Here is a 25,005-nt window from a genome sequence, read left to right on the forward strand (position 1 = left end):
TATAATTTCATTTATATAAAAACAAGAACCATAACATTCTGTGCTTGTATATGCACATATAGAATGGCACAGAATCTGAAAGGATATACACCAAACTTAAAAAGTGTTTACCTCTGAAAAGAAACATGGGGAAGGAAGGTGGAAAGTAGTAAAAGGGAGTTTTAACATTTTATCTTAGATATGATTCTATTGTTTAATTTTTTATAAAAGTAGATTATTATATTACTTTTGTAAATTAATCCTTGGATAAATAAAATAATTTTAACCAAAAGCATGGCAGGCACTTAAAGGCAATGAGGAGAGGAAGAATGGGTAATGGGGACAGTGTTCATGATTACTGTCATCAAATACTGAGGTGTCTATCAAGGTGAAAAAGTTCTACACTTTTTTTGTACCACCTAGAAAGCAGAAGGATGGCAAAAATAAATATCAATTCATCTCTCGGAGCTGTTCCACAGATGGGATGGACAACTTGTGGGATATAATGAAAGTCCTGGCTTCAGGGATTTTGAGGAGTAAATCTAAGCCCTAATGAGTTTAGACTAAAAGACATTTAAGTTAGATGGTTTTTCATCTAGAAGTTTCTTGGACACCTCTAATTTCAATTTTGATTTATGGCCTCTAGAAACCATCCCGTACATCCAAAAGTGCATCATTCTTACAACTGAGTGTTGGCTCCTAAAGGGGATCTCAAGAATACATGGGTCCTGACTACTGATACACTCCTCTATTAAATATACTCATGTCACCAAATTCCCTAAGATTTCCTTCAACAGAAAACCCTAGCCACACCTACAAGGAAAGGGTACCTCTCAGCCTCTCTCCACCTGAGTTTCAGCCCAGGTTCTTATTTCTCTAATATCCAGGAAAATCATGAGAAACCACTGAGTATTGAATTTAAAATGCTTTCATGCTCTCTTTCTCAAAGCAAGCAGACATAATCTGTCTCACTTCCACTCACATATCACTGGCCAAACTAAGTCACAGAGATATTTCCTAATGGCATGTTCTTGACCAAAAAGATTAGAGAACTGTCAGGAGTTTTATGTCAAAGGAGACCTTTGAAAGAGTCTAACATTGCCTCCTTTTTTTCCCAATTAGTGGGCAGTGGCTAATCAATCGGAACACCCATTTATGTGCTGTTTACTGAGACTAGAGGAAGACAGTCATGAACATCCACACTCATGGTCTACTTACCTGGCTGTCTCAGCACAGGTGAGAGAGCTCATGTACTACCAAGTGTGCTTCTTTTGAAGGTAGTGGTATATAGTCATAGGTGTAGACACAGAGTAGATCTATTTACTCATGAGAATGTCTCACTTTGAGAGAATCATCTTTTCTCTGTGTGTTTGAGGATCTCTATATGCTTTAAAAGTGAGGTCAGCACATGGCCAAGTTCACAATCCCTCCTTTTAATTAGCATCCTTTCAGGGTAATGTTTGGTTCAGGGATACAGCTTCTCAGCACTGGACTTTATTTTTATAGAGTCAGCCAACTCCTCCCTACATAAGCCATAATCCTTCTCAGATGTTGGGGTGAAGCCTGTCCAAGAGAGCTGATCATCTATCATAATAGATATAAACACTTGTCTCACATTATCCCATTTAGAGAGACAAGTTTATGTTTTTACAAATATCTAGTGTCTCACTTGTCACAGAGTATCAAATTCCCTCTATTATGCTGCAAAGAAAATTAACATTATGAAAGATACTACATTACATTTGGTAATAGTGCCTTACTCTAAAATCACTCCCTTGCTGAATGGTCCTCACTTTTGTTTTGGAAACAGAGCCCTAATTTCTCCAATGCACAGTGAGAAAGAAGATTTGCAGTTTTAAAAACTTATACTTATTTGCTTTAATAAAAGATATAGATTGATCCAAAAGTAATGATAAATTCAAAGAACAAATAATTTTGAGATCCTAAAAATAAAGCTATCATAAAAGGAAACTACACATGAATGTATTTATTTGATCACTGTGCAGTCTTTGAGCTACATTGCGTCTTTTAAATGGTATGAATTTTCACTTCAGTTTAGAAGAAATTTTACTTTATAAGAATTGTGTTTTTAATGTAAAGCAGTTGGTGATTTTTAAAATCAATATTTCATTTATGATTCATGTTTTGCTAAAGTGGATAATGTAATGCCTTAATGGATGGAAATGGATCATGGCAAGGAGGTCAGAAAGCAATTGCTGCCATTAATAATACACGTTCTACAAGGTAATCGACAGACAGCAAGCAGGCGAGTCTTCAGAATATTCCTGCAGGGGTTTGGTGTATGGGATGTATACAAAAATAGCAGCTGACTTTAAGAACAGCATATGTCAGAGAAGCACACAATTTTGTGTGAATATTATCAAGTCTTTGCCTTTAGCAAATAGTTTTTCCACTCATTCAAGAACAGTAGCCAGTTAATTACAGAAGAACTGCATATGATTAGAGAAATCAAGAAAAATAAAATGCGCTGGAAGTCCTAATTGCAGGAGGCACTGGGCATGACATTCCTTTGCTAGATGATTCATCATTTATATTTTCCTAGTTTCCGGCTCACAATTCATGCCTTTTTGACAGGGCTCTAGAGTTCAACTTTGAGAAATGTTTGCCTGATGGACAGGATGAAGTTATGAGAAGTTAATCTGTACACAGGACAGCATTAGGTCCTCAGGACAATCCTGGAAGCTGGGTGGGAGAGCTAGTGTCATGCTCATCTCACAGAAAAGGAAACAGGCCCAGCATGATGCTGTGATTGGTATAAGACCCCAGAAGTAAGTGGTTGACTTGGGGCACACAGTTTTCTGACTCCACTCTATTCTTTGATGCAGTAACATGGGTTGGGGTGGAGAGGCAAAGGGAAAGAGATTCTGTTGCCAATATGGTGCTTTTTAATCTTAAAGGTGCACTTACTTTAATGATTTTTTTTTTCAGCGGTGTGTGCTGGAGCCAGCTCATCCTGTCTGGCAAGGGCTGGTTGTGTGCAGCTCTTCCAACCTTAGCATTCAGAGATGTTGTGTTGGTACTGAAACCGGCTTCAAGGGAGGTAGTCACACCGTGAAAATTGGCAAATGCTACACATCAAGGCTTTTATCTCCAGAGAGGGGCTGTAAAACATTTACCTGCGAAGAACTATTTTAAATGCATTTTTAGTTTCATTCCAGTTATCATTGACCCTTTAAGTCTGCCTCTTTGCTAAAATTGAGGTTGATAGTTAAGTCACTAATTTGACTTATCAAGACCTGGAGAAAGTGAGAGGAAAAGCATTACTTTACCTGGACACCCCAGGAGCAAGCTGCCCTTCTGTCTCTCAGCAGTAAAGTTATGTGTAAAAGCCTGTAACTGAGCTATGTGTGGAGCAAATTACCTATATGTACTTGGGAAAGCGCTTGTTCTTTCTGACCTACTCTACTGAAGGCAGTGATTTCCAAATACATACTTGACCTCCCCTAAGCATTAAAAATATTTAAGTATACTATATATACATGTGTGAATATATGTATGTACACACACATATACATGCATATTATTACATACATACATGTTGAGATTGTGCATATAATTTTATATGTGAGTACATGCTTATATATGTTTATAAATTACGTGCCTTACCTTCCTAATATATGTCAATTATGTATCAAAGAAATTTTTACAGGATGAGGAAAAGATGAATTAACAAGTCCTTAAAATTATTTTTCAATTGTACAATGTATTTTGCCCTCCATAAATATTACCAATCCCCTTTACTAAATATCAATAATGTTTTGTGAGAAGATGTATCATTTCTGGAAAACATTGGTTAACATTTTCAACACAGTCATTCAAAGAAGCTTCTAAATTCATCTTTCAGACTTTGTTTTAATGCTTCTCAGAACTGAGGAGCTGTTTCATAAAGATTCAAAGGTCTAAAAAGGAATCAGTGTATGCTTGGCTAAAATGGACTAGATCCGTTCACCCATTATGCACAGTACTTTGTTAAATTTGGCTAATACATTTCCCTCACTCCTTATGGGAATCAGGTGCTCTGGCAAACTAGTTGCATATTCTTAGTGGGTTCAAAGCCCACTGAAGCTATTTAGGGTTTTTTTTTTTTTTTTAGATTTTTAAAATGTATTTATTCATGAGAGACACACACAGAGAGAGAGGAAGAGACACAGGCAGAGGGAGAAGCAGGCTCCATGCAGGGAGTCCAATGTGGGATTCGATCCTGGGCCTCCAGAATCACACCCTGGGCTGAAGGCACCGCTAAACCACTGAGCCACCCGGGCTGCCCAGCTATTTAGTATTTAACCAGAAAATTCCACTTCCAGGGTTTTAGAGCCTGCAGACCCGAATGTTGTTATGGGTAACACTCTTAAGTTTCAGAACAAAACTGCCTAACAGTGAAAATGATTCCAAACATCATATTTGTATCAAGGTGCTCTTTCCATTTTATGATTTTCTTCCGAAAAGTAGTTGCCTTCTTAGTTTCTGTTAAAACTTTTTTTACTTTGAAGGAGCAGATTGTGCATTTATAATACTTACTGAGTGAGGTTCTCAGAGTCATTTATCATCACAGAAAGTATTAGTGAATTTGGAATATCCATCTACTTAAAACTAAAAATTTGCAGACATCTTCAATTTTGAAAACTTTCCAAGTATGTTACTCCAGGGCAATCAAAGAACCTTTTTGTAGTTACAGAATATATGAGACAGACACAGACACACGTATATAAGCCTTTGCATATATACATAATTATATCCATAAACATTTTCTTATAAAATATCCTTTAATCACATTATATATATATATGTGTAAAATAATATATGCACAATAGGGGATCCCTGGGTGGCGCAGCGGTTTGGCGCCTGCCTTTGGCCCAGGGCGCGATCCTGGAGACCCGGGATCAAATCCCACGTCAGGCTCCCGGTGCATGGAGCCTGCTTCTCCCTCTGCCTGTGTCTCTGCCTCTCTCTCTCCTTCTCTCTGTGTGTGTGACTATCATAAATAAATAAAATTTAAAAAAAATATATATGCACAATAGTACATTAATACTTTATATGGATATATACGTTATGTGTATTTGTATATACACATGTATAAAATCATCTATGTACTCACTAAATGCAGCTCTATACAGATTGATAATCCTATCATAATCAGGATTATGTATATACTTACATCATATATAAAATTTTGAACATAGTTTTACACATCTAAATACTAGTAGCACTTTATATATTCCTATAGATACATTAAATTCTTTATATAATGTTTTATAAATGGGTACACATTTATACAACTCTGTATAAAACATAAGTCCTACAGGTAACCTTATACTTACTCTGTATGTATACATGTCTGTACATGCTCCACCTAAGACTGTGATCTGTGAACTCCCTTGGTGGGGACACATGTAAAATGCATGTTGAAAGCCAGCAGGTAAGCAAGCGCATGCTCAGCCCACCCCTATGCTGCAACTTCCTGTCTCAGAGGAAGGTTCTTCACATACATAACTGATTAGCATATGGCCAACTGCAAATGCTAGGATCTGTACTTAAATATTAGCCTAGGGGCACCCAGGTGGCTCCGGGGTTAAGCATCTGCCTTCGACTCAGGTCGTGATCCCGGGGTCCTGGGATCAAGTGCTACATCAGGCTCCCCACAGGGAGCCTGCTTCTCCCTCTTCCTGTGTCTCTGCCTCTCTCTCCCTCTGTCTATCATAAATAAATAAATAAATCTTTTTAAAAATTCTTTAAAAAATACAAATATTTTTATTTGTATATATTTTTAGCTTAGTTATTTTTTTTAAACTTCCTTAAATTAAAAAGTACATATAAATTTTCTTCCTATACCCCAAGGTTCTTCCTGTACCCCTGCTTCATTGAACCCTCGGCTGTGTGTCAGATCCTCCTGGCTCTTCTGGGATGGCCTGACTTTTGCCTCAGACACTCGCAGCCATGCCTCTTCTAGGAGCAGCTGCCTAGGGGTGCAGCATCCTTACCGCCTCACCTCCCTACTCTGATCTGCTAGAAGAACCTACAGAGGCAATACTCCCAACTTTTTAAATGAGAACTCAATCCTTTCAGCTCAAAGAACCTGCGGTCAAGGGGAAAATGGACATGAAAGTTCAAGTTGGGCTGGACATGGCTGGTCCATCAAATGATGGAAATTGGAAGGTTTACCGAGACTGCAGTACCTCTCCTTACTGATTGCCACTTACCTCCATTAGTTCTTTTTTTCTTTTCTGATGTTCACAACAGGCCCACCAAGCAGGTGTCATGTTCCAAATGTCACTAGTCAGGAAACTGAGGCATGGGGCAAGGTAAATGACTTATCTACAGACCACACACCTGTCAAGTTCCAGCTACTTCACAGCGAGCTCTCCAGCTCCAAAGCTGTACTCTTCGTACTCTACCATGCTGCTCTGTTCCATAAAATACTATTTTTAATAATCAAGTGGACTGAATTTATGAATTTGGCAGGTTGCAGTACTGACAAATATGCACGAAACAGATAAAACAGAAAAACTGTCGTGTGTGTGAGTGTGTAAATAAACTTCACTTTCCTGGGAGCTATTTTGGTGATACAAAACTGGAACTCAAAAAAGGTTCGTGCCCTGTGACAATTTCTAGAATTTTACCATCAGAAAGTAACTCTGCAGCCTTTATGCTTACAAATATTCATGGAAATCATACAATGTTGTAAATGATTTTCCTCTACAACTGTAATTGAATGACTTAGTACATACATGATGCCAGGATTTTTTTGCCTTAGAATATAATGTAATCATTAAGAAGATGTTTTCAGTAAACATTGAATACTCACGTTATCATGTTAAGTGAAATAAAGCAGAATAAAATGTTGTACATTTGTTATAATCACAATCTCGGAAATGCCTATGTCGATATTTATGCCTCTAGATCTAGTCTATGACAAGGAAACATACCATGGTGATAACAGAGTGATTTCTTTGTGTTAGTTCTAATTTACTCTATAATAAACATGTAATCTGAGAAAGCAAGATACATTTTGCTTAATAAAACAAGATTGTGGGCTTAGAGTCAGAGAGGTCAGAGCTGTGACAGTGAAATGCTGGTGAAGACATACCAAGCTTCCATCTCTTCCTCTATCACATGAGGGTCACCATCCTTCCTTAGAGACTCGGGCTTCCATGTTTGAGCAGATCCTCAATAAATGCTGATGTGTGGTCTGTGTTCCCTTTGCAGGACCCTTAGTAGGGTATGTAGCTTCTCACAGGGCTCTCCGATGACCCACAGATGTCCCTTACAGAGTGGAAAAAAAAAATCATTACTACTTTATTTAAAACAATAAACTTGAGGGAAAGAACCAAAATGCCCAAAGCCAGAAACTGAATTTACTGACCATCTTTTTACTCAGGTATACATAAAACAAGGCCATGGGCCAGGTGTCCTGGTGCAGCTTATAATTCTTAATCTTTGGGGAGTCCTGAATATGCTTAAGAATCTGTTGACAATTATCTGTCCCCCATACATGTTCACAAATGCCACATTTTGTGTATGATGTCTTAGGATTGACAGGTGTTCTGAAGTTTCCACAAGTCCCATTATGCAAAGCTGAGAGAGGAGCGGTGAGATGGGAGGTTGCATCTTCCCATCTGTTGCATGGACAGAGATGCTCCCTTGTTCCCATTTCCCATTACCCTTGTGTGCCCATGACTGGGAGGAAAAAGGGACTTGCACAGTGACCGAGGATCACTCACGCCGTGGTCATCAAGGTGTCACCCCCTCTGACCTCAGTACCTCCTCTGCAACAGACTCAGAGCTCAATCTTTTCTAGGACAAATGTGATGCCTATTAAACCATCCGTGCTCTGTACTCCACTTAGAACAAAACCTGCAGATAATCCTGGGAGTGGCGATGCTATCTGAAATTCAAAGGAGCTCAAGTAATCCTAGCAGATCCAAGCAGACAAGCACAGCTCATCAAATCTAAGATCCAAAGATGTAAAAGAACTTGTGGAACCAGACCAGTGACCTACACCCTAGTCTTATGTCTCACTGGGATTTTCACGTACAAGAGCCAGCATCCCTTGCTGCCACCGTCACCGCCAAACATGCTTCTGGGATGAGCTCCCGATGCAAGGTCATCAAAGTTGGCCCAGCGCTCAGCTCACTCGCGGTCCCTGTGGCTGAGCGGTTCAGGGCAGGGACTGTTAGTTTGTTTCCATAAAGAGCCAGAGACTAAGTACTTCAGGCTGTGTGGGCCATACACACAACCCCTAGCACGAGTTATTCTTTGCTTTTGTTTGTTTTCACAAGCCTTAAACATTCCAAAGACACCCCTAGCTTGTAGACGGTGCAAAACCAGCCATGGTTTGCCTCCCTGTGGTTGAGAAGGAAAATTCGGAAGCTCTACTGGCAGGAGTTCAAATCCTGACCCTCCCAGCCCCAGCATTGTTACCTTTGCCTGCTTGCTTCATTGCTCCGTGCCTCAGGAAAAGGGGAGGGGATCCTAAGAGCACTTCCACCTGAGGGCTCAGTAGGGAGTCACGGCTTAATGCAAATGAAACACTGTGGAGAGCCAGAACACAGGTGGGCACAGTGTAGCCCTACCTCTGGCCAATAGGTCTGGGAAGGAGGGTCGTCGGGTCTGGTGGGTTATCCTAGAGTTACTTGGGGTCTGTCATCAACCCATGGAGGCCCGCCACTGCAAAATGTCAACCAACGGGGATTTCCTTGCAACATATTGTGCACTAGGAAACGTAAATACTGTGTGCTTAGAGTATTAAAATAGTTCCTATATGCAAAGTTAGGATAAAAATAGCGGTTACCTTACAGGGTTGTTTTGCAGATGAATATGGATTTGTTCATTATAACATATAGCTCTTATTATCAAAGTGGAAGAGACCTGATTATAATGACTAGACAAGAGTTTTTGGAAGGATCTCTCTCTGAGTGATACCCCTGCTGGAATGTATTTTAAGCCAAGATCCCATGGAAGAGGCTGTGCACTTGCACCGGGGGAGTGCAAGGTCTGTCTTACCGCCCTGGCCTCAGCACCCAGTCCACCACCAAGTGCAGCATGGTAGCTGGATACACCTATTTTTAGATGAAATGGCTTTATTTTTAAGGAATAATGTAAAGATTTGGGGTTTGGGTGTTTGCTTCTGCTTTCTTTCAGCAATATGTTAAAAATCACCAGACTTCCAGTTCAAGATGACTGTCAGAATAAACATGTGCCCAACATCCAGGATGCCTAATAATTACAGAATAAATCCAGGTGAGCAAGGAAACCCAGCCTTGCATACACTAGAGGTTATCAACCCTAACTCATAAACAAACAAACAAAAGTGTGACCTCACTGTAAGGTCTTTGAGCTTCTTCTTCTTCCTTTAAAGTGTATATTAGTTCCCTGTTCAATGTCAAGAAACAAAAAGTGAAATTTTAAAAAAGGAAAAGACTATAAAGATTCCTGAAAGGGGAATAGACTATGGGGTCAGATTAGAGGAGAACTCGTGGGCTAAAACGCACCTGAGGAGGGCTGTTAGAAGGACAGATGGGCTCTGGAGATGCTGACAGCCCAGGGAGCAGACGCTGGAGGGACAGGCATGGATGTGGCCAAGGGCAGTCATCAGGGTGCTTACTGGAGACACTGGGGATGACACTGGTGTCTCTGCTTCTCTGCGTTGGGCCAGGCATCACAGAACAGGGTGCTGGCATCTGAGACGAGACAATACACTGCCCTGCTGGCAGCCCTAGGTGAGAGGGAGAGCCCCGGTATCCAAAGTCATTGCTGCAAGGTGCATAGCCCACAGTAAAATAGACGTTCAGAACATATAAAGATACTTGCTTCAAAAAGAAATAAAAAATCCTAACGGACAAAAGTCATGAACAAGTAGTCCTGGTCCTAAAAGATGAGGTACCAATAACTAACAGACATGGGAAAAGATTCTCAGCCCCATGGTGATGAGAAAATGCAGGTGAGAACAAAGACATGTCATTTTCTTACTCATCTGGTTAACCATCTCTTATTACCATATCAAATCTTGATGATGTGGTAAAGAAATGAATGCTCTCATTCATTGCTTTGGTGGGTATAAATTTCCATAGCTGCTCCACAGTATAGTTTCAGCAGAAAAATATATATGTTCCATGGCTCAGCAAATCCCTGCATCGGTGTCTCCTCCACCTTAGAGGCAGAGTCGCATGTGTCTGATGTGAAAGGACATATACGTTCACTGCAGCGGTATGAGTAACAGGCATAACTGGAGAAATACATCAAATTGGAATAAATACACCACCAGACTTCCAAACTGTGAAGTACATACCCAAAAACGAATCTGTGTGTGCCAATGTGCAAAGGTCTTCAAAACATGTCAAATGAGCAAAGTATAACTTACAGGACAAGAAGTATAGTATAACAAGATTTAGATACAAAATCAACCCCTCCTACACACAAACCGCAACAAGAAGAGACATAGAGATAGAGACAAATAGACAAACAGCAGGAGAGAGCTTGAAATTCAAAGCAAAGATGCATTTGGATACCCACCACACTGATGAGTAATTCCTCTAAGAAAACATTTTGTGGACCTTGGGCATATTTTTAAACATGAGAGTGTGTTCATGTTTTACTTTTGAATTAGAAAGTAAATAATTTTAAAAGGACAGTCCAGCCTCACTCTGGAAAACTAGAAAACACATGGGAGAGAAAATCTGTCGTCTTGCCACGTGAGAAAAGCACATTTTGCTTGTTGTTGCACATCCTTCTAGTCGTTCTTCTACATATGTGCAGGTTGATGCTCAAGTACTGATCCACCAGGCACCAGGGAGCCTCTTCTTTTGCAGGTGGAAAATAGATTAGAGTCAGTGAGCAGATGTAGAAGGAACGGAAATGTGCGAACTCAGAATTGACAGGAATAGGCATGGATCACTGACACCTTGTGGAGAAACAGGAGACAGTAGGGCAGCCATGGCAAAATGCTCCCATCCATTGATGGGATGAAGAGTGTGAGGTGAGGACAAGTGCAGAGTGGCCCAATGACACCCCCTGCCCACATGTGCCTCTTCTGCTTCCTCCTGGATGCTCCTTTTATAGGAAAGAAATTGCAAAGAGCAAAAGCAGGTACAAGTAGAGCAGCACACCTGGACAGGTGTTGAGCAGAGTCTGTGTACCGGGTGAGAAGTAGAGAGAAAGAGCCGGAATTGCACAAACAACTGTGCATATAAATCAAGGAAATCTAGAGCCTCTGTGTATGGGACTTGGGGCCAATTCTGATTTTATATTTCTCAGGAGAATTGTCTATTTCAACTCTATTTTCAAATTTGTTATAGAGTTTTTCATAGTATCCTGTTACAATTTTCAAACATTTTATTTATCTGTGTGCTGGTGTTTTCCTGTGTTTTTTTTTTAGATTTTATTTATTTATTCATGATAGACATAGAGAGAGAGAGAGAGAGAGGCAGAGACACAGGCAGAGGGAGAAGCAGGCTCCATGCCGGGAGCCCGACGTGGGACTTGATCCCTGGACTCCAGGATCACGCCCTGGGCCAAAGGCAGGCACTGAACTGCTGAGCCACCCAGGGATCCCTTTCCTGCGGTTTTTAATGTTACTTGTGCCTCATCTTTTCTGATCCTATATGCCTGAGGTTTATCTGTCTTATTTGTCATTTCAAAAGGCAAGCTTTGGGTTTTGCTAAACAAATCATTTCTAGAGAAGGGGAAATCTTCTCCATTAATTTCAGCTTTTATCTCAGTATTTCTTTTTGAATCTCTTTAGGTTTATTTTCTTGCCTCTTCCAGCCCAGGCATGAGATTTTGTATTTCTTCTCCATGATGCTGGCACACTGCCTAGAGGCAGCAGAGCTCACAGTTAACAACAACAACAACAACAAAATAAGGGACGCCTGAGTGGTTCAGTGGTGGAGCATCTGTCTTTTCAGATCATGATCTCAGGATCCTGGGATCGAGTCCTGCATTGGAGTCCCCACAGGGAGCCTGCTTCTCCCTCTGCCTATGTCTCTGCCTCTCTCTGTGTATCTCTCATGAATAACTAAAATCTTAAAAAAAGAAGATAGTCACAGTTAAAAAAATTGTAAAAATGAACAAGAGAGGGTCCTATCCCTGGAAGCTCAGGCAAGGCTTTTCATGGAAAGATTGGAGGGACCCAGGCAATATCTCGTCTTGGTCAGAGGTGTGTCAGCAAGGGTAGGGCTTGCCCTGAGATATCAGATTTGAACAGAGTTGTTCACGAGGGAGTTAGGTCATTGTAGCCAATTGTTAGACCAGAAAGAGGAAAATATTTGTGGCTTATATACTAAGACTTTCCTGCTCCCGTGCTCTCCAGAGGAGCCTTGGTATTGATTATTTTAATTCTTATGTCTACTGATAATGCTTCTGTATTATGAGTGGAATAACATTTCCAAGAGCTACAGATATGAGACCCAGAGGTCCCAGTGGTCAGGTCAATAATTCTGAGTGTCAAGAGATCCACCCTCAGTGAGCCCTTTGTGATCTCGATTAAAGTTTAGCCCCAGATAACGTGCTATAAAAATGCCTATTTCTACTCTACCCTCCAAGAATCACTGTGAACTCTTCTCCACATTCTCAGTTTAGGAATTTGGGAATCTATCCCTTGAAAAAGGCAATCTAGAGAGCTCAAATGTGAGATCTCAGAGGTGATTGACCATTGCAAACAAGAAATAAAAATTTGCATCTAAAAAGGGCAAATGATCCCACATGCTGATAAGGTAATAATTCCTCTGACCTTGAATTCTTTTTGCCAACTGTTCAGCAGCATGTTAAGACAGAGAGTCCTAACCATGTGGCACCAGGTGGCTCCCCCAGTCTCCTGTGCGCCCTCCAGGAGAGTCTCCTCTGCTCTGCTACCTGTTCCTGCCATCAGCCTGTTGCTCATTGGACTGCTTTTCACATCAGCACATTTTTATAGCACATGGTGGTTTCCTCAGTTACACAACAGACTCAGTGCCAATAAACCCTCTTCCAGGTAATGTAAAGCATATTTGAGTGCAAGAATGATTACATTTTCATAGCTAAAAATAAGCACTTGTTTTTAATTTTCCATGAGAATGCTGCCAGTCATCCCAGGAAGCCACCTCCTACCTGGTGAGCCCTTTATGCTAAAGTCATCACCCCTGTGGCTGGGAAAGTGGAATTCACATTTTCATTATGCAACACAAAGGGAAAAGCCCATATGCAAATCTCTCTTTAATCCTACTGTATCTCTGCTTGCTCAAAGTGCTTTAAAACATTAGACTATGTTAAATATACTTTGACATAGAAGCAAATCCCACCAGAGTCAATCTACATGGAAAGAATATGTTTATTTTTTAGAGTACAAACATAGCTGACATCATCTCATCTGATCCTCAAAGAGCCATTATGAAGTTGGTAAGATTATACCCACAAAAGGAAGGCAATCACTTCTTGGGTTTACCCAGAAGCTGCAAGCTTACTATCCTGCATCAGTTTTGCTTGTTGGAAGAATTTTCTTTTTTTCCAAATGTATTTGACTGTGAAGGTGTCATGTCACAGCCACAAACTGCTGATCAACTCTAGAAGGACATTTATAAGCCATCAACATCTACATATGTCTTATTGTGGTGGGATACAACATTGTTCCTTTCAATATGAAAATGTAAGGGTCTTCCCCGTGTCTGTGGAGGGCTAGGATATCGCTATGGGGAGGTGGTGTGTCCAACCACGAAGAAAGCCTCTCTTTTAAATGATATGATTGCAAAAGTTTAAAAAAGATGATTTTTAAAAATGCCCCCCAAAGAAGCAGTGGTTCAGAGTGCAGGCACTTAAGTCGGACAAAACTGACTTGAAGTCATGATTCAACAAATGTAAGCTCTTATCGCCATCCAAAACATGTCCTAAATATGGGATGCCTGAGTGGCTCAGTGGTTGGGCATCTGCTTTCAGCTCAGGGTGTGATACTGGGGTCAAGTCCCACATCTGGCTCCCTACATCATTGAGCCTGCTTCTCCCTCTGCCTATGTCTCTGCCTCTATCTGTGTCTCTCATGAATAAATAAATAAAATCTTTAAAAAATGTCCTAAATACATTCTGCTAATCTCAAAGATCTGATGATCTATGCCATCTTCACCTTCATCATGAAGGTCATGCCTAACAGGTCACTGGCTAAGATAAAGACTCCATCTCTCTAACAGAGGCAAGAGAAGCTGCTCTCGAACCATATACAACTGTAGTGTGCCTGTATGCCAGAAACTTCAAATGCATTAGCTACTGGGATCCTTTCAACATTCTTGGTAAGTAGGTGTTATCTTAACTTTTCATTTGAGTAAAACAGAGTATCTTGCTCAAGGTAATATTTATATTTATGTATGAGGAGGGTCATTATAGCTGAACAATTATCGTTGTATAGATCCTTGGCAGTATTACAGATCCTTGATTCTCAAAGTGTAGTCCACGGACAGCATCACTGGCATCAGGGAGGGATAGTTTCTAATTCTTCCTGGCTGTCAATACAGCAGGGAACTTTTTAGCTCAAACCTATATGGTTACATGGTTTCAAATAGATGTGGTTTCAAATAGATATCTTTTCAAATGATAGACATATTTACTGTAGTCTGCCAAATGACTTTCTAAAAATAATCAACAGCTTGGAAGCTCAGGGCACGATCTTCTCACCCTCATTCTATAGTAACTTCACTAAAGCCACACTTTTCACCCAGACCCATCTACATTCTGACCCACCCATTCATGGCTGGTGCTCCCCAGTTGGGCTCTGTGTGGGGCATGGTACGGTTAACAAAAAACAGATCAGGGGTGCACCTGCAGTGCAGTCAGCAACAAGAGTCCAGGTATTTGGTCCGGAAAAGCATAAGGATGTGTTTCTTTCACGTTCACTGTTAGTCTTAGTTTCTGTTGTCTGGTCTGTTGAAGGTTCCCCAATCTGTTGGTAAGAAAGGTCTCACATAAATGGACACACATTCTCTATTTTCGGAAACTTGCAGTAAAAATTCCACAGAAGGTTTTTTCCCCCTTGCCATTTTAATTATTGCTTTTTTATCTAAGTTTTATTAGAGTCTCCAGAAAAACAATTTTGCTTTAATTTCCCCCAAACAAGGGTTGAATGAAAAACATGCTTTCAATTACCAGCCATCCCCTAGGTTTCACCTCCACTTCTTTATCCTTCACAAGTCTTTAAAAAATAATAGAAGACATGAAAGTTTATCGTAGGAAACAAAAAGGTAGGCATTAATAATGGAATAAAACATCACGATAATATTAACAGCTAAGAAGTAAATGGTTAAAATCATACCATGTAATTATAGATGTTTTTTATGGTTATCTAATTATTCGAATTTCTAAGTATAACCATTCTATATGTTGCTAACAACTTTCTTTTCTTAAGAGTGTGTCATTTATCAAAATACATCAATGCACATTAATATATTTTGTAACATAATACTATTGGGTACATGGTACCATGTAAGGAAACCCCATGATTTATTTTATCCATAGCCATTGTTGGACACAGAGATAGTTGGAGCACTTTTGATTTACTTACAATCTGGCATGAAACAATGATATTCCTAAATTCTTGTACATCCCGAATTATTTGCTTAGGCAAAATTCCTACAAACATAAAAACTGGGTCAAAGGGATCCCTGGGTGGCGCAGCGGTTTAGCGCCTGCCTTTGGCCCAGGGCGCGATCCTGGAGACCCAGGATCGAATCCCACGTCGGGCTCCCGGTGCATGGGGCCTGCTTCTCCCTCTGCCTGTGTCTCTGCCTCTCTCTCTCTCTGTGACTATTATAAATAAAAATTAAAAAAAATAATAAATAAAGCACCATTCTTAAAAAAAAAAATTAAAAAAAAAAAAAACTGGGTCAAAGAAGAGCCACATTTAAAAAAAACCTCAATAACAATATTTAAAAATCAAATATCTGCTAATTGCGGAAAATTGACAAATAGAAGTAAAACAAAAAATTTAAAACAATAATAATTCTACCATATGCACATAATCATGTCTCAGCTAATTTTTCTTCCAGAACTTTTCTCTGCATAGCTATTAAACTGTCAATATATTTTTATAGATGATTGATATATATTTAATTTTTTTTAATTTTTATTTATTTATGATAATCACACACAGAGAGAGAGAGAGAGAGAGAGGCAGAGACACAGGCAGAGGGAGAAGCAGGCTCCATGCACCGGGAGCCTGACGTGGGATTCGATCCCGGGTCTCCAGGATCACGCCCTGGGCCAAAGGCAGGCGCCAAACTGCTGCGCCACCCAGGGATCCCCTTGATATATATTTAAGATACATATCTACCCACAAAAAATATTTTTACATTCTTATCAAATACTTGATACTTGTTGGACTACTAAATATATGAAAAAAATTGGATGATTCTGTAGATGCCAGATAGTAACACAGTATTTTTACTTAAAAAATATCTTTAGCATCTATTTATGTTAATAATTTTCACCCACATTTTTATAATGATTGAATAGAATCGATAACATATGAATAGAAATATTTTGGAGATAAAAATGGCAGTACAATTAAACCAAAACATATGCCGAAACTAAAGTCATTGAAAAATTCAGAGCAGTTACTATATTCATTGTAAAATAAAAAAGGAATTAAAATAATTGAAATTGGTACTTAGTACAAAAAGTCAGAGAATGCATAATTAAATAAACATATGGGAAGAGAAGCAAGGAATTAATAGCAACATAGATTTTAATGAACTGGAAAACTAATTTAGAGTGTAAACATACAAGAGCTGTATCTTTAGGGAAAAAAAATAAGAACAAAGCTACCAGCCCCTCAAAATGCATTGAAGAATCGGGAGAACAACCATTCTAAATTCTCAGTACTCATAAAAAATTAAAAAGTAAACACGAATATACAACATTACTACAGTAGCCATAACTGTAGATGCAGATGGGATTCCAAAGTAGTAAGAGACAACCATGTAAAAATATATTCTAATAAATTTGATGATTCTGATGAATCACATAATCTTCAAGGAAATTACTATGTTCTAAAATTTATTTATGAAGAGAAATAAATGTGAATTCAGACCAACAACCTTAAGAGTTTGAGAAACTTGTCATAGGAAAAACTCTAATAAAAAAAAAAAATCCAGACACAGATAGTTTCATGGTGCAGTGTTTCAAATCCCCAAAACACAAATGATTTCTCTGCTCTCTGAACTCCTACAGAAAATAGTGAAGTAAGTGATTAGCACCAGTTTATGCAACAAACATCACCCTTGTAGAGGGACTTGACATGGAAACCTCAAAAGAGAAAACCACAGTTTAATTTATGAATGGAAACACATGAACCATAGGCAAAATGTTATTTGAACTCAAACACTAAATTAGAAGAGTAATACATGATAACCAACCAGGTTTCATTCCATGATTTTAAAAAGGATCCTACATTATGACATTGGTTCAACACAGGCTATCTGCTTTGGTCTTTCTGTTATTTTGGCATTATTCTAGAAATGGGAATGCAGCTAAGATTAAATGGGAGATTTTTTTAATGCTATGATCACAAAATACTGAGATCCCACAAAAAGTTAAAATCACTGAATGACCTTTCTGGGTTTCAATGTCTCTGAATTGGGGGAGCATAGATTTTGAGCTCATGTTTGATCATGCATGCTGTATGGTCAATGCCATGATGGCAATGGAGGGAAAGATTAACAGTATTTCACTGGGAGATTTTAGTTGCATTTGACTAAAATTCAGTCAAAAGCAGTATCAAAGGGATATTTTGGTTTCTATAAAAGAGGAACAGCTTTTTTAGATAACATCCCTCCTGTCAGATAACAGTGATAAACTCTGTACAAAATATTTTTTAGAAAGCAGTTATTTGAACATGCTGGATAATGACAAAAAGTGGCCAGAAACTTAAGTAGATGGAACTCTTGAAATAATTGAATGCCACTCAGTGGATAAGACCGTTATTAGGTGGATCACTGAACTATTTAGAGGTAAAATATCAAATGATCCCTTTAGCTAGTTATTCAGAAAGGAATTAGCTAATGATTACCAACTAGTTCACTCTTACTTTTATTATTAACTAACAATTCAGAAAAGGTTAATATGTAAACACACATACATACATATATGATAATAATATGTGTAGATAGAACAAAAGAGAAAGCAAATAGGGCAAAATGTAAACTATTGGTGAATAATTAGCATAAAAGATATGCAAGAATTCTTTGCACTATTTTTGCAACTTTTTGTAAGTTTAAAATTCTAGCCAGAATGCAAAGTTATAAAACATTCCACATCCAGGGAACACAGCAGATAGCAATAGGCATCCTTAGGTCAATACATACTCTTCAGGTATTAGCAGAAGTGTCTACTCTCAGAATTGGTAAACTCTGGAAGACCAAAATGTTCAAAGAAAGTTAAATATATAACCTGCCAAATGATTCAGGAACTTCACTCTTAGATATTTACCCAAGAGAAATGAAAACATATGTTCACAGAAAGACTTGTACAGAAATATTCCTACCAACTATATTCAAAGTAGTGAAAAAAAATGAAAACAACCCAAATGTCTACCCATGGAAGAATGGATAAACAAACTTATGAAATGGAATACTACTTGCCAATAAAGAAGAATGAACTACTGATATGTGGCCCCATGGGCTCAAATCTCAAAAACCATGTTTAATAGAGAAGCCAAGCACAGAAGATGACGTACTGCATGATTCCATTTATATGAAATCCTACAAGAGGCAAAACCAGGTTGATAAAAATTGGAACAGTGGTTGCCTCCAGGAGAATGGGGACTGAAAAGGAGAGAGGGAGAACTTTCTGGGCTAAAGGGCATGTTTTATATCTTGATTTAGATGGTGGTTATGTGAATACATGCAACTCATGGAATTACATAACTAAGATCTCTGCATTTCAACAGATAAACATCTTACCTCAGTTTTCATTCATACTCCGGAAATACAGCACAGCACATTCCATATTTAGGGCATATAGCAAATGATGATGATAGGTGTCCTGAAGTCAGTACATCTTAGGATATTACTGGAAGTGTCTAGTCTCTGAACTTTTGGACTTTTGTCAGAACTTCAAAGCAATTCTAATTCCTAAGAGTGAGGGTGGTCCCCAGAGCATTATCAGGAAAGAAAAAGGCACAAGAACAGTAACTGGGCATGATTCCTGGAAAATAAACAATCAATTGAAAAACTGCTAACAGTGGCAATTTAGAAAACCAGCTACAAAATGAACTTTAAAAAGCAATATCTTTCCTATGGGGCATAAGCTATTAAAACAGAAGGGGGAAATATTTTAGTAACACCAAAAATATGAAAAATCTGGCAATAAATTTAAAGGAAACATATAGAAGACATTTTTAAAAAACCCTCCTGAACTATATACTAAGAGACAAAAAATAAATAAATAGAGAAACAGAATATTTCTGGATTAAAAAACTCATTGCAAAAACAATTCTCTTTAAATTAACCCAGAAAATATCCTTCCTGATCCAAGCTCAATACGATTTTTCTTTGACCTTGACACAATTATTATCTACAATAAAAAAGCTACAACAAAACTGTCACCACAATATATAGACCAATAGAACAAAATAGAAATCCCCAAAACAATTCTAACTATATATTTAGATTTAGAATATAATGATTTTATTATTTCAAAAATTGGAGAAAGGATCAAGTTTATTCAATATACATTGCTGGAACACAGAATAACTATTTGTGAAGAAAATAATAATTTGAGATTTTTCCACTCTACCCTACCACAAAATAAATTTCATATCACTAAAAATAAATGATAAAACTAGGAAAACATCAAAACAATAGGTGAATATTCGTGTAATGTTAGCTTAGGAAAATTATAATATCAAAAATAGAAATAATGTTTTCTGACATAACCTAAAATCAATAGATTTGGATATATAAAAATTGTAGTTTTGTGAGTCTAAAAATACAATTAAATGCAAAAGATAAATATGGTACAGTTGTGTAACATATACAATAAAGTATGGTAATGTTCTTAATATATAAATAGCTTTTCCAAATCAATTAAAAAATATATAACTAGAACACGATTTCTTGGCCTCAGTGCTATTGACGCTTTGGGCTAGGGAATCTGCGGGGGCCATCCTGTCTGTCCCGTGCCCTGTAGGATGTTCAGCAGCCTCCATGGCCTCCACCCACTAGATGCCGCTAGCATCTTCCTAGTTGTGACAACCCAAAATTCTTCCAGACATTGCCAAATGTCCCCTAGGGTGGGGGGAAAGCTCTCCTAATTGAGAACCATGGAGCCAGAAGGAAAATTTTTGGATTTGTCTTGGGAGGTGGCATTATATTTCAACAGAAAGGCAGACATGGATCAAAAATAAATAAGTAAAATGAGTATCTGTTTCTGTCTTCCAAGTAACCAGAGCTTCACTTTTCTGTGGGTGCTAATGTGTAAATCTTAGTCATAATAACTAAGATTTAACCAATTTTCCCTCTTCTTGTTCAGACAAGAAGTCCATCCTCTGCAGGTGTCTTTCCAGAACTATGGAAGCACTGGGCCGTGAGTCACAGGTGTGCACGAGCCTGTCTGCTTCTGTGGGATACTTACCTTCCCTACACTCCTCAGCTCCTGCCCTGGGACCCAAAACTCCTTTCCAAGGGCAGCAGCTACCAGCCACAGTCCCCTGCAAGCACAGTCCCAAAGTGCGGTGGTGGAGGGACCCTATTATCTGTGTTGGCCAGACGATCATGTTGCATAGTTTCATGATGTTTTTGGTGAGAAGCTTTCTAGGCTTTATTCACTTCTTCAGGGACAGACTCCTGCTTCCACACAGGTACCTCTCTCCTCTGCTGGGGGAGGGCTTCTTACTGGCTCAGGTACAGCACATCTAACCTCTTCTTCCCTCAGGATCTTTTCCACCTGGAGGGTTCTCAGGAGAACCTGCCCCCTTACCTCACCTGAATAGCTAAGAAATGTCTGGACTTCCATGAAATTCAAGCCAAATCTCCCTAAGATGTCCTAGGAAAAAATGACTGGGAAGAAATATATGGAAATGTTCACAGGAGGAATCCATGCAGAAATGGTTCATTCTAGGGCTGGGCTGGGAGGTAAGGATGTGCTCCAAAGATGGTGAGAACAGGAGCCAGTTTGAAGGGGTTCCCACTAGCCAAACCTGGCATGCAACAAGCACCAAATCATTAGTGATATAATCCACAGGCTAAAATAATAATCAAAGGTCCTTGCTGATATGTATCAGGAAATAATAAATATATACGAGATTAAATAAATGTAAGACAAGGGAAAGCTCACTCTCTCTCCTACTTCTTTTTTAATAGTAAATTATCCCCTAATACATGTGGACAAGATGATGGGCTATGTCTCACAGATGAGACTATGGCTGGCTTTTTTTTCTTTTAGTTTAACAGCATTTTCTACTTACCGTTTTGTTGCAATGAATAATTGCATATTAACAATGCAAAAAGTCTCTGGTACATCTCTTGTGAAGATACACTCTTCTATGTCTTGGGTGACATATGTCTCCTACTTTTACATTAGTGAATTTTTAGTAGACCCTACTTTATCTTTTTCCTGTTTACCTGTTTTAGAGTCTACATGTGATGGATGATGTGGGTGAGTGTCTGCCCACAGGACCACTGCTTTCTGATTCATGCATGGGTACGCCCCAGTTTGCTGTGTCCCTCTAAACAGTCTGAGTGTCCCCCCTCATGTTTACCTAGTGACTGCTAGAATTCTCTCTAGCCTTAAGATCAGAGCCTGGTGGTGTGAGCAGCATGCCTGTCCAGCTGCCAGCCCTGGAGGTGAGAGGAGTTTCCAGTCCAGAGTAGTCAAGTGAGAGACATCTTTTCTCCAAGTATCCTCCACAGGCTTCCCTTAAACCTATGGACAGGAGGCCACCTTCCTCATCTGCTCTCCTGGAGTTCTACTTCAAGGTCATGGTTTGGTTGAGCCAGCTTCCTGGCCACTCTGGGAGTAAAAGAATGTCCAATTCCCATAGGAAATATTTTCCCACTATTGAAAGCAGGGCCAACTAACAAGCCCTGCCTCCCACAGACTGTCTCTCATGAGGGGCCACTAGTTCTCTAAGAAGTCACCAACAAATGTCATTGGTTCCACTGACAATGGAGTCGCTCCCCATCTTTCACTGAAGCCATCCTCATGTGCAACTCTTCCTCCTGGTTTGGAGCTGCTGGCAGAGTACTGCTCTGGTGCTTCCACATTGCGTCACTTTCTGGGGAAGAAAGAGTTTGAGTCGGCGGCCAGCAACTCCCTTCAGAACGGTCCCATCTACGGCCAAGATGTACATGCAGGTGCACCCTTCCCATTTCTCAACCCTGCTCCAGCTTTCTTCTCCATTTCAATGTCCTTTGATTATTTCCATCAGGGCCTTTTCTGGAAGGGTGGAAGAGGAATGGGGATGGATACAGAGAGGGGCCTTTCACGAGTAACTTGCCTTCAGGAGTGTGCTTCTTGAAAGAGACTGGCGGACAGGCTAGCCCTTTGGGAGAGAAAGTGCCCCCAAGGGTGAGGGCTCTGGGTGTCAGCAGTCTCCAGATAAGGCATGACACCAGCAATGCACCACCTCCTGCCACCAAGGCTGCCCCGCTTGTATTGCTTACAACGCAACTGGAATAAAAAAGAAAAGAATCTGAAAATAAAGAGCCTGAAGATGTCAACAGGTTGTAGGTACAAAGAAACAACCTAATCTCTAATGTCAAATGTTTCCACTGATCCTGCTGCCTTTCAGCATGGTCCTTCCCACTTTCAAGAGAACTACCATCAATTACCTTCAGTGCTGTATTCATTCCAGACTCTCACCTGCCTTTGGGTTAACTGCAGCTACAAGACTGTGTCCATAAGGATGTGTTTGTAGCACTGAGGATGGCCAAGGAGGTGCTGCCATTCAGCCTGGTCAAGGGGCAGACAAAAAAAGGTGAGAGAGAAAGAGCATGTCTGAAGTTAAGGCCAGCAAGTAGTGCAGGATGGTTACCAGTAGGGTGCATTTTGGTGGAATTGTGGCAGATGATGCTGGAAACATAGGCAGAAGCCAGAACATGAAGGATCTGTGGGTTTTGCCATGCACGTAGTAGGAAGTAAAAGAGGGTTTCAAGGAGAAGAAGAACAAAGAGAGTTCACCCTGGTGGCAGGTGGGAGCTGGACCTGCCCAAGTTCCGGAGCAATGGATGGCAGGATCCAGAGTAGAACTCAGCTCACCATAAGTCATGTCGTTCATCTTTCTTCTGTGCTTTGAACTGTGCATATGTGTGGGTGTACATGGGTGCACATGGGTGTGTGTGCATGTGCAAGGGCATGCATGTGCATATGTATGTACATATGTGCATGCACGTGAATGCGGTATATGTGCGTGTTGAGAGAGAAGGGCAAGAAAGTGATCACAGACTATGCTCATTAATTAATTCAACAACCATTTGCTGTTGGATTGAGCAAATTTAAAAGTGATATGAAAAGGGTAAAAGAGCTCAAAACTCTGGAAAGGAGAATCCATCTCTGGTGCATTGGTTTTGATTATTCCTCAGCTATATAAACATCCAAAGAGATGACTTCATATATTCCACAGGCATGACCAAAGATGATGGCACAGATGTTCGGAAATAAACAATGTTAGTGCAAGCACATAGCCATGCAGCCCTGTAACGGCCCCAAGAAGAGCTTAGTCCTTTCTTTAAAAAAAATTTTTTTATATAAATCACAAGTTAAGGCTAAATCAGAAGGAAAATAGAAACCTTTCTCCATTTGCTCTGTTCTTGGTCTCATGTTTTATAGATGGCCTGGGAAGCTCTCTACACGCCTTCTTCCACTCAGGAATTTGTGGAAGTAGCATTTCTCCTGTTGACAGGATTCTGCTGAGAACTGAATTTTCTGCCATATTCATTACTCTTTTCTAAATGTTCCATGGTTCTGCTTTTTACAGCCAGTTTTCCATTGATATTGATTGTAGCTATGTTAAAAGTAATGACTATGTCCAGAAGCCTGCAAACTGTATATTTTTTTACTTTGAGATTTTTCCTGAACTTCACTGAGGATAGGGATTGTGTCTTATCTTTTTCCAAACCTCCCACAGTGTCCAGCATATGCCACAACATGTAGTAGGTGCTTTATTTTCAGCACAGCCGTATCTCTTGTTGGAAAAAGATGCCCAAGGTAATAGCTGCATAAATGGGTGGACAGTGCAGAATTTGCCAAGACAGTCAAGACTCTAGTCTGGACTTCTTTCATTCTGAAATGGAATTGGGATGGAAGCCCCAGTTTTAATTAATAATAAACACCCTGTCATTTGGGTTGGTGAGCACTCAGGAAAAAGTTTAAATTGTGTATATAAGCAACAATAAGAAATGTTTTATCTGAGAGCAAATTCATACCTTCAGCAAGCTAAGAATGCAGTTTATACCATGACCTGCTGGTATAAGCTGAGATCTGCATGGCCTTTTCATAGTTGAGACCTTAGTTACATAAACAACTTTATTCACGCAAGGAAAATATTCTCCACAATATTTAATACAATTCACATAATTCATAGGCAACAACAAATACAAAATCTTTTCTTAGTTTATACTATGTAATCGTGGGATTTTGGACTATTATGCTTTTCCCAGAACTGGCTCTAGGGAAAAATATTTTTATTACCTGATTTTAGACTAAGGTATTTCTGCAGAACATTTTAATATAGCTATTTTTCAAGAGGTATGCAAAATTGTATTCATTTATATAGTAATAAAGAGTATACAAAGACCATAAAAACAGAAGTGCAGATTCTAAATAGTTTACTGTTAAAATAAAGCAGATGTAACTTCACCTCTATTAGCGTGGGTATCAATACAGGAGATTTTGTACACAGACAGAGCAATAAAATATCACTACATAGAAACAATAGCTTAATATATACATGTATTATATAAATATCTTAAATTATATATATGCACCAATTATATATATATATATATATATATATATATATATAATCTTAAAACTTTCCACATTCATAAGCAAGTC

This window comes from Vulpes lagopus, chromosome 4 (genome assembly GCF_018345385.1).
Source record: "Vulpes lagopus strain Blue_001 chromosome 4, ASM1834538v1, whole genome shotgun sequence".
NCBI lineage: Eukaryota > Metazoa > Chordata > Mammalia > Carnivora > Canidae > Vulpes > Vulpes lagopus.